Genomic DNA, 17677 nt, shown 5'->3' with positions numbered 1-17677 from the left:
TACAAATTAGAATGAGGTTAGCCACACCCTACTTCCAACAGCACTAAGATGCTAAGAGATGAAGTGATTTGAACTATAGGTGTAAAGATGTAAATTATTTTAAGTAATTGTGTCTTGGACAAACTTTAAAACATTCATGTATTTTCTAGTACTACAATTTTGTTAGTCTAAGAAGATATCCTGCCTAGCTATCACTGTTGTTGTAGATATAAACAGTGTGAAAAGAGGAATGAAAAAAGGAGGGTCAAATAGCACAGGAGACTAAATAAAAAAGAACAAGAGGAATGTACAAATTGTCCATTGTACAGAGCAGGATATGGGAGAAGTTACTTGTAAGGTAGCTTTGGCCACTCAAAAGCCATGGTGAGCAGTAGCAATGTGATCATACTGGAAAGTACATAATCAAATCATAGAAAGCAAATGATATTTTCCAATGACTGCTTGTTTAGGAAAGTAAAGAACATGAAAACCACAGAAATGATTTCAAGAACAGGATGCATTCTCTCACCGACAGCCATAAATGAATCACTTTAAATGCTGATTTTCTTTATTACTCGGGCTGTTGCAAACCCTTTCAAAAGAACTCTATATCAATTCCCAACTGACCCCTCAAATAGTACCTATAATTCTTACTTCCTCGGAAGTTCATTTCTTATTTATATATTTACATTACATTTGGAGCCATAGAAGAATATCTGACAAGAACTTATAAAGTGGTTTTGTTTTGAAATTTCCTTTATTTAGTCTAGGTACCTTTGGCTCATTTCCTTCATTATTTTGTCTAGGTATTTTAGATTTCCAATTATCTTCTGTTTCTCTTCTACTGTCCTTAAAGATATCAAGTCACTTCTCTAAATGTGTTATTCATAATTTGCATATTACTTTCTGGTAAACTGTCCGTAAGCAATTCTTGACTGAGCAGTTTACTTGAGACCTGTGATTTACATCACCAAGTACAATTTTAGACTGAGTTCTGGGTTTGTTTCTTTCTTGGTTGCTTTTGACAATTATTTTAATTCTTTAAAAATTAGTGAATAATAAGAGTGTATAGTTCTGAGTTTTGTTATATTTCCAAACATGCCTGTAAGTGTTTTTAATTCCTTTTAAAGTACTGAACATTAACATAAAAGAAATGCTTCAGAATAACACCAAATAGCAAAACTTTTAAGTTTGGCCTTTCCTTTCATTAGAAAATCTACATTGCTTGACTATTCAATGCTGCTAATCTAAGATTTCATGTTCTGTGATACTGAGTTAAATAGGAAAGCAATTTGTAAGCAATGTTTTGTGTAATCATTTACAACAGTCATACAAATGGAGTTTAAGAGAAAAAAATTATTACACATGGCAGAAAATAACAAGTTTACCCAAAGAAAATAATCAAACTCAAACTCAAATCTATCAAGAAAGTATGAGAAAGAGAAAGGGGCTACAGTTACAATCACTTCTCACATGATGTGATCTTATTTGAAGACACAGGTTTCTAATTTACTCCACTGAAATAATAATAAAAAATAAAATAGGGTCTATTTTCTATTTGTTAGCCTCTGAGTTAAACAATTTCACAAAATAATACATCATCTAATGTTTAAGTGAAAGACATGCCAATGATGTTATCTTTCACTTTATGATGGCTACTCTTGGTTGGCAATTTAACTATACCTGGAATTAAAAAAAAAAAAAAAAAAAAAAAAACCCAAGATTGTAAGCCACACCTATGAGGGACTTCTGTTTAATTTGAAATGGGAAGATCTTCTAATCTGGCACTTTGAGGCAGGAAACACAACTCTAATTCACACTGATAATACAGATCTAATCTGGGCAACAACTTCTGCTCAAAGTCTGTATAAGGACATGGAAAAATAAGTTTTTATTCTTTATCTGCTTGTTCTCACCTTGTTAACAAATCCAAACCTTCCTGCCCATTAAAGACTACTTATTCTAAATTCTAGCATATATACTGAGGATCAGGTGAGACATCCAACCTCTTAAACTAAGGAACTACTAGATTGTTTGACTTTCTGTACACGGTCAGGCATTTTTGGATTGGTTGGATCATAGCCTAAAGTAACTCTCTCTTTCTCTCCCCCCCTCTGTGTCTGTCTCTCTGTCTCTCATATATATATATATATATTCTATTTATCATCTATTATATATCCTATTGTCACATATACATTTGAATATATGGAGAGAGATTTATAAATTCTGCTATTTTTAGAGTCCTGACTAATACATCATTTGAATATAAGTCTAAGAGTGTAAAGGTACAAAACATATAAGAGAATTAAACCTAATGGTTAATCCAATATTATTCATGTTTTTAATTTTGTAACAAATATAAGCCAGAGCTGGCCCTCTGCCATGAGGACTTACGACCTGCCTACAGAGAGCTAAGCACACAGAGGAGCCTCAGGAGTGCTCACCCTCCTGAGCTCATGGGTGAATCCCCACTCTCTCTCCACAGACTATAGGGTGAGACAACTGGGCACTGTCCAGGGTGCATGTATCACAGTGCTGCCTGGGAACGAACTGTTCTCCCACCACAGCAAGTAGTAGATATCAAAAAACAACAGAAAAACAAGACATGGACTTAAAATCATACCTCAAGTTGATGATGGGGAGCCCTGAGAAACACAGGAATAGGTATCTTAGAGAAATACAGGAGGACATCTGATAGAATAGTAGTATCCAATATATACAAAGAACTAAAGAAGGTAGGCTCTAGAGAATCAAATAATCTGATTCTACCTCACACCTGTCAGAATGTCTAAGATCAAAAACTCAGGTGACAACAGATGCTGGTGAGGATGTGGAGAAAGAGGAAAACTCCTCCACTTCTCCACTGTTGGTAAAGTTGTAAGCTGGCACAACCACTCTGGAAATCAGTCTGGCAGTTCCTCAGAAAACTGAACATAGTACTACCTGAGGACCCAGCTATACCACTCCTGGGCATATATAAAGATGCTCCAACATTTAACAAGGCCACATGTTCCACTATGTTCATAGCAGTCTTATTTACAACATCCAGAAGCTGGAAAGAAAACAGATGTCCTTTAACAGATGAATGGATACAGAAATTATGGCACATTAACACAATGAAGTAGTAATAAACTTTTAGAAACAATGACTTCATGAAATTCCTAGGCAAATGGATGGAACTAGAGGCTACCATCCTGAGTGAGGTAACACAGTCACAATAGAATATGCATAGTATTCATTCACTGATAAGCAGATACTATCCCAAAAGGATTGGAATACCCAAGAGTTCACAGACCTTATGAAGTTAAAAAGGAAGAAAGGCCAGAAGTCAATGCCTCAGTCCTTCCTAGAAGGGAGAACAAAACACTCATGGGAGGAAATACAGAGACAAATAAAGGAGCAGGATTTAAAGAAATACCATTTAGAGACGGCTTCACCTTGGGATCCACCCCACTTTCAGCGACCAAACCTAAGCACTATTACTGATGCCAAGAAATTCTTACTGACAGGAGTTAGATATTAATGCCTTGCCAGAAGCAATTCCTGAGTTATACTGATACATTTGAGGATGCTTGCAACTAACCTTTATACTGAACATGGTGTCCTCAATGAAGTAGGTGAAATAGTTTGCAACCCCATGTGAAGAACAACATTATCCACCTAACTAACTCTTCAGACCTCCAAGAAACTAAAACACCAACCAATGAGTACACATGGAGATGCCTATGGCTCTATTTGTATATATAGTAAAGAATAGCTTTATCTGGCATTAGTGAGAGAAGAGGCCTTTGGTCCAGTGAAGGCTCATTTTCTCAGTGTAGGGGAACAGCATGGAGCTCAGGTACAAAAGAGTGGTTGGGAGAGGGAACACCTTCATGGAACCAAGGTGAGAGGATGGAAAGAAAGGAGTAAGGGGCAAAAGGATAACATTTGAAATGTAAATACCAAGAATTTCCAATAGAAAATAAACAAAGGAAAAAAGAAAAACAAATACAATCACATTTCCAAACTTGACAAATTAAATCAATTATGATGAATATATACAATAGACAATAGATGCATATCTTTCTTTTTAATAATTGTACCTCTCTAATATCCATGGATACTACAGAGAGTAAGTGGGAAAGCATAATAAACTCTCAGGAAATTACCTATTTCAATGAAAGATTTGGTTAATTGAAGACACCTGTTTTGTAAATTGAAATTTTTAAGCTCACTTGACAGTTATTGCTCTTTTATATTTAAAAAACAGAATATATCACCTTAAAATTTTCCCACTAAATTCCTGTGTGGATGTATACCATAGTATATCCAAAAGAAAACCACCATTATAGGTGAAGATTTTTGTATAAAACAGCATAATTTCAGAAATAAATTTATGGTAGCAGTTTAGTTAATTGATGTATTCTAGACACTATAGAGTTCACCATACTTCTAGGATATTTATAGTGAAAAACATTTATAATAAAAAGATTACTACAATGGCTCAGAATGTAATGAATACTTCTCTTTGAATGACTTCACAAATTTCTTTATAGCATTAAGAAAAATGACCTGCACTGACATCCTTTATTGAAGTAACACTTAAATAATATCCTATATTAGCTTTCAGAAGTTTTCATTAGATTTTTCCCAAGTTCATATCACTTCATAGCTTAATGCATTATAAAAACTTTTGAGCAGAGTTTATAGAATTTTCAGTAGCCTCTTCTGTGAATTCTGTTGCTTCTTTTTCTATTTATGTTTATCAATTTCTTCTGCTTTCATATCCAATTTTATCCTAAAAAAATGTAGATCACCTTTATCAATGTCATTCATCTTAGACTATGTCCCAATGCCGTTCATACTCTCTTTACTCAACTATATTGTTGACTGTAAAGGATATCAGTTATGCATAAATTATCTCTCTTATATTTAATCTTCTATCATTATTATTCAAGTTAATTGTATGCATTTCTCAATATGACAATTTTATTGATTTATGATCATTTCAAAGTGAATTTCTATTGTATTTTCTATTACCTTATTGGCAGAAATATAATATGTTCTGCTTAAGTACAATATTCTTTATAATACTCATGAATTTTAATATTTCCTCTCAGTTGAAACACAATAACTCGGTACTTTTATTCTTGTAAATTTGATTTATTGGAAGATAATGGCAATGAAACACCGTTGTATATGATCTTATTATTTAATATTTGAAATTTTCATAGTTTGAAACTTTCATAAGCTGTAAGTACAAAGCTTGTTTGATTGTAATAAACAAATGAGGCTTTAGAGTTAATCTATCTCCATTCTTACTTTGGTAAGACAAAAAATGATTTCATATTGAACAAGCAAAAGCTACTTTCATTCTCCAAACTGCATTCAAATTATAATTGGGTCATTTTACATCACTGTATGTGCTACTCAATTATTTAGAAGTTGACACTAAAAGTTGTTTGTTTTCTTTTTCTTTTGTTAACACTAAAATATCAAACTAATTCAAATGGTTACCCTGTTAAATCAGTATTCACATTCTGAATAGAAAGTTATGTGAATTTTCATTGATATCTAATACTGTGTTTGTGTGTATTTCCTGTGTAATTTTCTCATTTATATTTGGTATATCTTTGAAATCCTTCTGAGTTTAAAGTCTTCTAGGAAGCATCATCATACAGAACAGGTACAGTTTTCACTGCTAATGCCCAGGATATACACTTTGTATAGATAATTCCGGATAACATGACACACATCAAAAAGCTGATAACTGTATGTGTATTTGTGGGTATAAGAATTTTTAGTAACATTTTATTAATTCTTTGAAAATTACATACAAATATTATAAACACAATCAATCTTTTTCACCATTTCCTCCTATAATCAAACTCTCCATTCTCCCAGACCTTCCCTTCCCACACAACTTCAAGATTTTTTTTCTTATCTTTTTTCCTAATAAGATTAGTTTGTGTTGTCAGATAGTACTGGTAGTATGGAATGGCATGGGGTGGGTAAATCTATAAGGTGTCAGGCACATCACAAAATAACAAATCAAATAACAACAAAAACCTGACTCTCCCTCTATCTAAAGCTATCAAATCAAAATAGCTCCTCAGCTCATAGTGAGATTCCATGATAACCCTCCCCATTCTATCCTCACAATAACTATGAATTTATATGTGTAACTGCCTGTAGGACCTGTCCTACACTATCCACTTGATCAACAACCTCAAGCTCTTACAATGTTTCTATCCCTTTTTTGTTTGTAGGGAACCTTTGAGAGAGGGATAATGTTATATAGGTTCCCTTTAGGGCTGTGCCATCATCAATTATTATCTAAATGTGGATCAGTTGTGAATATCTGAAATTTTCTACCCACTGTAACAAGCATTGATAAGTTTCAAGAGATCCTGCATCTCTAGGTATAGAAATAATTTGTTAGAACCCATTTTAATGCTATATCTACTTAAGAAAATAAAATGTTGAGTGCCCCGCTAAGTCCCATCTAACTACATTCTCTTGACTGCATTAATGGTAGCAGACATGGTTTACTCTCTTAGAATAGAATTTAGATCTAACAAAAAACATAGTAAGTTATTCCCATAGCATTTATACTCTTTACATATCAATGTCAGCTCGTTCAGTTTTTGGGTTTTTTTTGTTTTGTTTTGTTTTGTTTTTTTTTATGTAAAACTTGTTATATTTTCTTTACCAACTTTTTTGATTATTAAGAGTAGAAGTAAAATCAGCTTAGGACAAAACATAAAATATCTACAATCAGAATAATCATGTTGTCATCCAGTGCTCCTCTGGATACTATAAATATACATATTTATATTTTGATATTCAAAATAAAAAAATGTGTGCATCTGTCATAGCATCTGCTCTAAAATCCTATTCACCCTGGAACAGCAGAGATCTAGGGACACAGGCCTGGCAAGACTGCACCGTGAGTAGCTGAAGCACAGAGAGGATTAGGCAGAGCACGTGGAAAATGTGGCCCTTTGGTTGGTTCAGGAGAGCAGGAACTCTGCGATAGGGACCTGGTATCTACCCAGAAAGCCATTGTATGTGGACCAAATGCTCAGGTCATTTGCCACTAGGAACAGCTGAGATCCAGACAGAGACACAGGCCTGGCGAGACTGTATTGTTAGTAGCCAAAGCACAGAGAGGGCCAGGCAAAGCATGCAGAAAATGCAGCCCTCCAGTTGGTTCAGTGGAATTAGAACTCTGGTATAGGGACTGAGGATCTGCCCAAAAAACCCTGGCTAAAAGTCTAGACACACAGGCCCACAGTAAGACACAAGCCCTTGTCAGTGAGAGCTGAGGTTTGCCCAGGAAAGGCAGTGCTTGAAGTTCAAGTCTACAGACCCTCATACACCTAGACTAGAGAGGAGTCTGACTCATAGGCCCAGGGAGAGCAAATCAGGAGTCCTCAGAGAACAGAAAGTACTGTACTATCGGAAAAATAGGTGCATAGTGGCCTAGAGAAAGAGTCACGTCCCTGCCAATAGTACTCAGGGCATGTAGGCACAGGGCTGAGCTACCAGAAACAGCATCACAAGAACTCCGACATCTGAGCCAACAAAGACAGAGCTGAGATGCTGCTAACAGAACTCATTGCTTGCCCACCAAGAGCCAAACACTCAAAATCAGTTTTCTTCCTGAAACCCCAGCCCTCGAGTACATGGGAGAGATGGGTACCAATCACTGACAACAAGACCACGAATAATCACAGACAACAAGATGGCAAAAAGAAAGGGAAAGAACATAAGCAATGGAAACCAAGAAAGCATGGCAACATCAGAACCCATCTCTCCCATCACAGCAAGCACTGGAATGCCAAACACTCCAGAAAGAGAAGACTCAGACCTAAAATCATACCTCAAAATGATGATGGAGATCTTTGAGAAGAGTGTGAATAAATCATTTAAACAAGAACAGGAGTACATCCATAAACAAATAGAAGCTTTTAAAGAGGAAACAGAAACAATTAAAATAAATCAAAGAACTAGAGGAAAAGAGAATGCAAGATATGAAAGAATTGAAACATGAAATGGAAACAATAAAGAAGACACTAAAAGAGACAAAGCTGGAGGTGGAAAAACAAAACAGGAAATCAGGAGTCACAGATGCAAGCATCTCTAGAACAGACTACAAGAAATAGGAGAGAGAATCTCGGGGGGGGGACAATATTAAAAACATAAATGAAACAGTCAGATAAGATGCAAAAGCCAAAAAGCTCCCAATCCAAAATGTCCAGGAGATCCAGGGCACAATGAGGAGACCAAGACCAAGGATAATAGGAATAAAAGAGGGCAAAGAATATTAACTAAGAGGCACAGTAAATTTCTTCAACAAAATCATAGAAGGAAACCATCCTACCTTTAAGAATGAAATAACCATGAGTATAAAAGAAGACTGCAAAACTTTAAATAGAGTGGACCAGAAATGAAATACTTCCAGAAACATAATAATTAAAATGACAAGAGTCCACAGCAAAGAAAGAATACTAAAAGTAGTAAGGAAAAAAAGTCACGAAACATATAAAAGCAGACCAATCAGAATTACACCCAACTTCTCAACAGAGACTAAGAAAGCTAGAAGATCCTGGACAGACACCATACAGACCCTAAGAGAACACACGTGTCAGAGCAGGCTACTATACCCAGCAAAACTCTCAACCAGTGTAGATGGAGAGACCAAGATATTCCAGTACAAAACTAAATTTACACAATATCTGACCACAAATATACCACTACAAAGAATAATAGGTGGAAATCCCAATGCACAGAAGAAAACTACATGCTAGTAAAAACAAGAAAATAACTAAGCAAAGAAAAAAAGAAGAAAGACACACAGACACAATTCTACCTTTATAAGCAAAAATTAAGGAAATAGTAAAAAAAACTATTCCTTAATATCTGTTGACATAAGTGGACAAAATTCCCCAATAAAAAGACATAGCTATCAAACTGGATAAATACACATAATCAAACATTTTGCAGCATACAGAAAACATCTCAGAAACAAAGACAGACACTATCTCAGAGTAAAACGTTGGGAAAAAACTTTCCAAACAAAACAGCCCCAAGAAACAAGCTGGAGTAGTCGTTCTAATATCGAATAAAGTAGAATTCCAAACAAAATTTATCAAAAAAGATAAGGAAGAACACTTTTTACTTATTACAGGAAAAATTTACCAAAAGAATCTTTCAATCCTTAACATATATGCTCCAAATACAAGAGCAACCATATTCATAAAAGAAACCCTACTAAAGCACAAAACATACACTAGGAAAGCGAACAATGATTTATTAAATGATTGCATGGTCAAAATGAAATAAAGTAAAAAATTAAGGATTTTCTAGAATTTAATGAAAATGAAAATACAACATACCCAAATCAATGGGATGCAATGAAAGAGGTACTAAGAGGAAAAATCATAGCACTGAGTCCTTCCAAAAAGGAACTGAAGAGAGCATACAATAGCAACTTGACAGCACAGTTGAAAGCTCTAGAACAAAAGGAAGCAAATACACCCAAGAGGAATAGACAGCAAGAAATAATCAAACTCAGGGAAGAAATTTACCAAATAATAACAAAAAGAACCAAAGAATCAACAAAACCTAGAGCTGATTCTTTGAGAAAATTAACAAGATTGATAAACCCTTAGCAAGACTAACTAGAAGGAAAAAAAAGAGTATCCAAATTAACAAAATCAGAAAGGAAATTGGGGATATAAAAATTGAAAATGAAGAAATTCAAGAAATCATCACATCCTACTAAAAAAGCCTATACTCAGCAAACCTGGAAAATCTGGAGGAAATGAATGAATTCTTAGACAGACACCATATACTAAAGTTAAATCAGGACCAGGTAAATCATCTAAATAATACTATAACACCTAAAGAAATAGACGCAGTCTTCAAAAGCCTCCCAACAAAAGAAAGCCCAGGTCAAGATGTGTTCAGTGCAGAATTCTATCAGACATTTATTGACAAGCTAATACCAATACTGTAAACTATTCCACAATATAGAATCAGATGGACCACTACCTAAATCATTTTTCGAGGCCAAAATAACCCTTGTCTCTAAACCACACAATGATCCTACAAGGAAAGAGTACTTCAGACCAATCTCACTTATGAACATTGATGCAAAAATACTCAACAAAATCATTGCAAACTGAATCCAAAAACACATCAAAACAATCATTCACCATGATCAGGTAGGATGCATTCCTGAGATGCAGGGATGGTTTAATATAAGGAAATTTATCAACGTAATCAACAATATAAACAAACTGAAAGAAAAAAAAACACATGGTCATCTGACTAGATGCTAAAAACCACTTTACAGTATTCAACACCCCTCCATGTTAAAAAGTCTTGGAAATAACAGGAAACCAAGGTCCATATATAAACATTATAAATGCAGTATACAGCAAACAAATAGCCAACATCAAAATTAAAGGTGAGAAACTTGAAGAAACCCCACTAAAAGCAGGGACTATACAATGCTACCCACTTTCCTTCTACTTATTCAACATAGTACTGGAATTTATGGTTGGAGCAATTAGACAGCAAAAGGAAATCAAAGGGATACAAATCAGAAAAAGAAAAAGAAAAATATCACTATTTGCAGATTACATGGTAGTATATATAAGTGACCCCAAAAATTCCACCATAAAACTTCTATAGCTGATAAACAAGTTCAGCAAAGTGGCTGAATATACAATTAATCAAACAAATCAGTAGCTTTCCTCTACTCAAAGGACAAACATGCAGAGAAAGTAGTTAGGGAAAAGATACTCTTCACATTATTCACAAACTATATGAAATACTTGGTGTAAATCTGCCTAAGCAAGTGAATGAACTGTATGACAAGAACTTCAAATCTCTGAAGAAGAAAACTGAAGAACATCTCAGAAAATGGAAAGATCTCCCATGCTCATGGATTTGGGAGGATCAACATTGTAAAAATGGCCATCTTACCAAAAGCATTCCACAGATTCAATGCAATCTCCATCAAAATTCCAACCCAATTCTTCATAGAGTCAGAAAGAGCAATGTGCAATTTCATCTGGTATAACAAAAGACCTAGAATAGCCAAATCCATCCTTACAAGAAAACATCTGCAGAATTACCATGCCTGACCTCAAGCTATATTACAAGGCAATTGTTTTAAAAACTGCATGGTACTTGTACAGAGATAGGCATGTGGATCAATGGAATAGAATAGAAAATCCAGAAGTGAACCCTCAAACATATGTTCACTTGATTTTTGACAAAGGAGCTATAAACTTTCAATTGAAAAAAGATAGCCTCTTCAAAAAATGGTGTTGGTTAAACTGGCGCTCAGCATGCAGAAAAACGAAAATAGACCCTTTCTCATCTCCTCGTACAAGCCTCAAGTGCAAGTGGATAAAATATCTCCACATTAAACCAGGTACACTGAAACTGTTAGAAAAAAAAAGTAGAGAAAACCTTAGAACACATAGTCACATGGGAAAATTTCCTGAAGAGAACAGCAATGGCTTGTGCTCTAAGGTCAAAGATGGTCAAATGGGACTTCATAAGATTGTAAAGTTTCTGTAAGGCTAAGGATACTGTCAAAAAAACAAAACGGCAGCCAACAGATTGAGAAAAGATCTTTAACAACCCCACATCTGATAGGGGCCTAATATCCAAGGTATACTAAGAACTAAAGAAGTTAAACACCAGAGAATCAAACAATCCTATTAAAACATGGGTACAGAGCTAAACAAAAAGTTCTAAATTGAGGAATATTGAATGCCTGTGAAGCTTCTAAGGAAGTGCTTGACATCCTTAGTCATCAGCAAACTGCAAATCAAAAGAACCCTTAGATTTCACCTCATACCAATCAGAGTAGCTAAGATCAGAATTTCAGATGACAGCAGATGCTGGCAAGGATGCTGAGAAAGATGAACACTTCTCCATTGTTGGTGGGGTTGTAAACTGGTACAGCCACTCTGGAAATCAGTCTGGCAGTTCCTCAGAAAATTGGACATAGTATTAACTGAAGACCCAGTTATTCAACCATAATGTTCATAGCAGCCCTGTTTATAATATCCAGATGCTGGAAAGAACCCAGATGTCCTTCAGTAGATGAATGGATACAAAAAATGTGGTATAATCTCACAATGGAGTACTACTCACCTCTCAGAAACAATGACTTTATGAAATTCCTAAGAAAATGGATGCATCTAGAGAATATCGTCCTGAGCAAGTTAACCCAGTCACAAAAGAACAGACCTAATATGCAGTCCCTGATAATTGGATAGTAACCCCAGAAAGCTCTGAACACTCCAGAAACAACTCACAGGCTATATGAAGCTTAAAAAAGACAAAGGCCTGAAAACAAAAGAAATGAAAGTCTCAGTCCTTCTTAGAAAAAATAAATAACTGTATAGCACCCTCTCAGACTGTGGTACAACTGACCTTAAATCATGAATAATCCAAGAGCTAAGATAATAGCCTTGTGGCAATTTTTGGTATTCAAAGATCGCTATGCTTAATCTATACTCAACAAGTAATCTGTTTCCATATTACATTCTGTCCTACATTTACTTTATTCTTATTGTAACTAGTGGGATTTCAATGCATGCTATCGAACCTCTAAAAGAATTAAGTACTGACAAAAATATTCATACAGTGTTATGCCAAAATGCATTTTATAATCTGTTTATATTCCTTTTTTTTAAAAAATAAAGTGGTGAAAAAAGAATTAAGTACTGTCAAAAATATATTCATAAAGCAGTATGCCAAAATGCTTTTAAAATCTGTAATTGTATCTCTCTTTATAAATAAAGATGTAAAAAATTTAAAAAATGAAAATAATTGATAAAACTGGGAATCTGTGCTGTCCCCAGTATGCAATGCAATTTTTTCATATCAAAAGTTAGAAGTAAAAGAGTTTATCAAATGAGTTTGATAAATATTCCTGAAGGGGATGGAATTATGTCTCATAAAGTAAGAATACTGGCTGCTCTGCCAGGGGACCCATGTTCAATTCCCATCATTCTCATGGCAGCTCACAACTGTCTGTAACCCCATTTCCAGAGCATACCACACCCTCAAACACACACGTATGGAGGCAAACCCCAGTACACAGAAAAAATAAAATGGAAACATTAAATATTTTAAAACTGAAATCTTCCTTAAAGCAAACTGACATACACTGTATTGCCTCTCTTCCATAATCCACCCTTCCCTTCTTGATACCTGATTGTATTGTAATGGCTGGAGACACAGCTCCAATCTTGGGCAATTTAGCAGTAGAGTAATAACTAGCTGGCAAAACATTGCATTTTGACGCCTCTTCCTGGATCAGTATCACCATCCCTCCATGCAAGGCTTTTGTGTCATAAAGAAGTAAATGTCTTCTTTGAAAGAATGGTCATTGGTCATTATTAAAACTGGTGGATGAACTGGGTTTTTAGTTAGGATGGGGCTGATCCTTAGCATGACAAAAACTGAAAATGATGAAACATGACTAAAATCCCAGCACATCTGAGGCAAAGATAGATAAACCAGAGGTTCAAAGCCACTCTCTGCAACATAAAAGGATGGTCTAATGTCTTCTCAGGAAATAAATATGACAACACCAGTTACCATGATAATGTCAATAGGAGAAATATCCCTAAGCTCCACCCCTCTAAGAAACTGCAGATCAGTCTTCTCCAGGAACAAGTGTCTTGACCATTCCCAAGTGGTCAGTGATAATCATATATATTTATGTGGGCATAAAAATGGACTCATCAGGTGGTATTCACATGTGTGTGTGTGTGTGTGTGCATATGTGTGTGTGGAAGAAAGAGGGAGAGAGAAAGAGAGAGAGAGAGACAGAGACAGAGACAGAATAATAAAGATGTCATAAAGTTGAGACTAAGTTCGGAAGCATGAGTGGGCTACAGGGGTTAAGGAGGGAGGAGGAAATGATACAAATTTATTAGAACGTATGGAATTCTCAAAAATAATAATACAATATTTTTAAAAGAAAACATTTATATTGAATAAAATATAGAGCTGATGTCACCATCTCTTCACATTGTTCTGCCCATTTTAATTCACACACTTCCAAAAAAATTTCTATTCACCCAATATCCAACTCTTCATAATTAAAAAATAAGATATTACCAAATCGTATAACTATTTATGTATGTATTTATACCTTCTTGGGTTATTGATGTAGAATATCAACAGAAAAGGAGATGAGGTATTATTAGCAAAGAGATTTTATTACACATAGTTCCAGGACAATGAGAAAGTTCTTTAGTCTTAGTACTACCAGAATACTCATGATAGACATAATAATAATAAATTCCCTTATTGCTTTTTTTAGGTATAAGATAAATAATTAAAAAGAAAACCAGACTGAGGATACATTTAGGTATTTTTTATATATAAAGTATTATTATAGCTCACAAAACTGTTACATAGTAATATATGATAAATACATGATTTCTTTTCTTTTACTTTTTCTTTTTATCAAGAACTGAGCTTCTACATTTTCACCTTTCTTCTTTTGAGCTTTATAAGATCAGTGAGTTCTTTCTTGGGTATTTAGAGCTTTCTTGGGCTAGTGTCCAATTATCAGTGACTGCATATCATGTCTGTTTTTTGTAACTGGGTTACCAAACTCAGAATGATATTCTCTAGTTCCATCCATTTGTCTAGGAATTTTGTAAAGTTGTTGTTTCTAATAGCTGAAGAGTACTCCATTGTGTATATTTACCACATTTTCTGTATCCATTCCTCTGTTGAAGGTTATCTGTTTTTTTTCCAGGTTCTTGCTATTATAACAAAGGCTGCTATGAATATGGTGAAGCATGTATCCTTATTACATGGTAGAACATCTTTGGGGTATATGCCCAAAAGTGGAATAGCTGGGTCTTCAGGTGGTACTATGTCCAATTTTCTGAGGAACTACCAAACTAATTTCCAGAGTGGTTGTTCCAGCTTAGAATCCTACCAACAGTGGAGGAATGTTCCCCTTTTTCCCCATCATCACCAGAATCTGCTGTCATCTGAGATTTTCATCTTAGCTATTCTGACTGGTATGAGGTAGAATCTGAGGGATGATTTGATTTGCATTTCCCTGATGACTAGGGTTGTTGAGCATTTCTTTATGTGCTTCTTGGACATTAAAGACTCCTCAGTTTAGAATTTTTTGTCTAGCTCTGTACCTCATTTTTTTAATAGGATTGTTTGATTTTCTGTAGTCTAACTTCTTGAGTTCTTTGTATATATTAGATATTAGACCTCTATCATAAGTGGGATTGGTAAAGATACTTTTGCAGTCTGTTGGCAGCCATTTTGCTTTATTGACTGTGAACTTCACATTAGAGAAACTTTGCAATTTCATGATATCCCATTTATGGAATATTGATCTTAGAGTATAAGTCATTCATTAGTGTTGTGTTCAGGAAATTTTCCGCTGTACATATATGTTCTAAGCTTTTTCCCACTTTCTCTTCTTATAGTTTTAGTGTACCTGGTTTTATGTGGAGATCATTGATCTACTTGTTCTTGAGCTTTGTACAAGGAGATAAAATGGATCAATTTGCATTCTTCTGCATGCTGACTGCCAATGAGCTAACACTATTTGTTGAAGAGGCTGTCCTTTTTCTATTGAATATTTTTAGATCCTTTGTCAAAGATCAAGTGACCATAGGTGTAAGAATTCATTTCTGTGTCTTCAACTGTTCCATTAATCTACCTGTATATCTCTGTACCAATACCATTTGGTTTTAAACAAATTGCTTTGAAATATAGCTTGAGATAAAGGATGGTGAATTAGGATTTTGTGACTTTCTTCTTTTGGTTTTCCTGCACGATTATTTTCTTGCATTTTATGGTGTAATTTTCTTCCTTATGTTCAATTTTCCATTTATTATCTTTTGTAGGGCTGGATTTGTGGTCAAATATTGTGTAAATTTGGATTTGTCTTGGCATATCTTGGTCTCTCCATCTATGGTAATGGAGATTTTTGCTAGATATAGTAACCTGTGCTGGCATTTATATTCTCTTAGAGTCTGTATGAGGTCTGCCCAGGATCTTCTAGCTTTCATAGTTTCCACAGAGAAGTCTCGTGTAATTCTGATTGGTCTGCCTTTATACTTGTTCTTTTTCCCTTACTGCTTCTAGTATTATTTCTTTGTTTTGAACACTTGGTGTTTTGACTATTATGTATTGGGAAGAATTTCTTTTCTGGTCCAATCTATTTGGGGTTCTGTTGGCTTCTTGTATGTACATGGTTATCTCATTCTAAAGGGTAGGGAAGTTTTTTTGTTTTTTTTTTTTTTTCTATGATTTTGTTGAAGATATTTACTGTGCCTTTCAGTTGATATTCTTTGCCCTCCTCTACAGATATTATCCTTAGGTTTGGTCTTCTCATTGTGTCCTGGATCTCCTGGACATTTTGGGTTAGGAGCTTTTTGTTTTTGCATCTTCTCTGACTGTTTTGTCTATGTTTTCTATGTTGTCTTTGGCACCTGAGATTCTCTTTTCTGTCTCTTGTAATCTGTTGGTGATGCTTGTATCTATTAGTCCTGATTTCTTTCTTAGGTTTTTTATTCCAACGGGTTTTTTTTTTTTTTTTTTTTTTTTTTTTTTTTTTTTTTTTGTGATCTCTTTATTGTATCTATTTCCATTTTCAATTCCTTCACCTATTTGGTTGTATTTTTCTGTACTTCTGTGAGTGATTTCTTCTGGTTTTCCTATAATTGTTTAAGGGAGTTATTCTTGTGCTTCTCAAAGATATGGATCATTATCATGAAGTGAGATTTTAAGTCTAAATCTTGTTTTTCTTGTGTATTGGAAAATCCACTACTTGTTTTGGTAGAATAACTGGGTTCTGATCTTGCCAGTTTTTCTCTGTTTCCATTGCTTGGGTTCTTGTGCATTTTTCTTGCTGTTTTGTGGTCAATTATTTAGGTGATCTTTTTGTTTCTGACTGGTACTTTTCTCTCCTGTGAGTCTGAAAATTTCTGGGCTCAGGGAGGAGATTGCTCCTGGGTGTTTGGCTCTTTGTGGGCTTGTCAGAAGTTCCGATGGCACTGACTCAGTTCTGTCTTCCGGGACTCAGGTGTGAGAGCTTTTGGGAGGCTCTTCTGTGATCTCAGCCCTCTGCCCACAGGTCATGAGTACTAATGGTGGAGACTTTCTCTAGACCAAGAAGAACCCTTTTTCAGAGAGTACCATGCTCCCTGCGCTCCAAGAACTCAATGTGCACCCTCCCTAAACACTCAGCCTTTCCTATGTGTCAGGCTCACCCTTGGTCCAGGTATAAAAGCACCTGTGCAACTGATGTGAGAGCTCATCCTTCTCCCAGAAAATCCTGAGTCCTGATGACAGAGACTGAATCCTCACTGTGAACTGGAAAAAAAAAAAAAAAAAAAAAAAAAAAAAAAAAAAAAAAAAAAAAAAAACCCTTTTCCAGAGAGCACCATTCTCTCTGAGCTCTGAGAACTCCTGGTTTGATCTCCTGGGGCCTGGGCCCCAGGCTCACTGCTGATGGAAGTGGAAAAGTGCCTGGGAGTTCAGCCTCCTGTGGTAGATCCTCTATATATTCTCTTCTAATGATTTGGAGGGAAGAACCACTAGTATTAGAACATGCTGCATTTGTCTTTCTGAGACTAAGTCACCTTAGTACAATATTTTCTAATTGCTTCCATTTCATATATCATAC

Source organism: Micromys minutus (assembly GCF_963924665.1).
Source record: "Micromys minutus genome assembly, chromosome: 7".
NCBI lineage: Eukaryota > Metazoa > Chordata > Mammalia > Rodentia > Muridae > Micromys > Micromys minutus.
The sequence above is the reverse complement of the archived record's forward strand: the minus strand, read 5'-3'. Positions refer to the sequence as shown.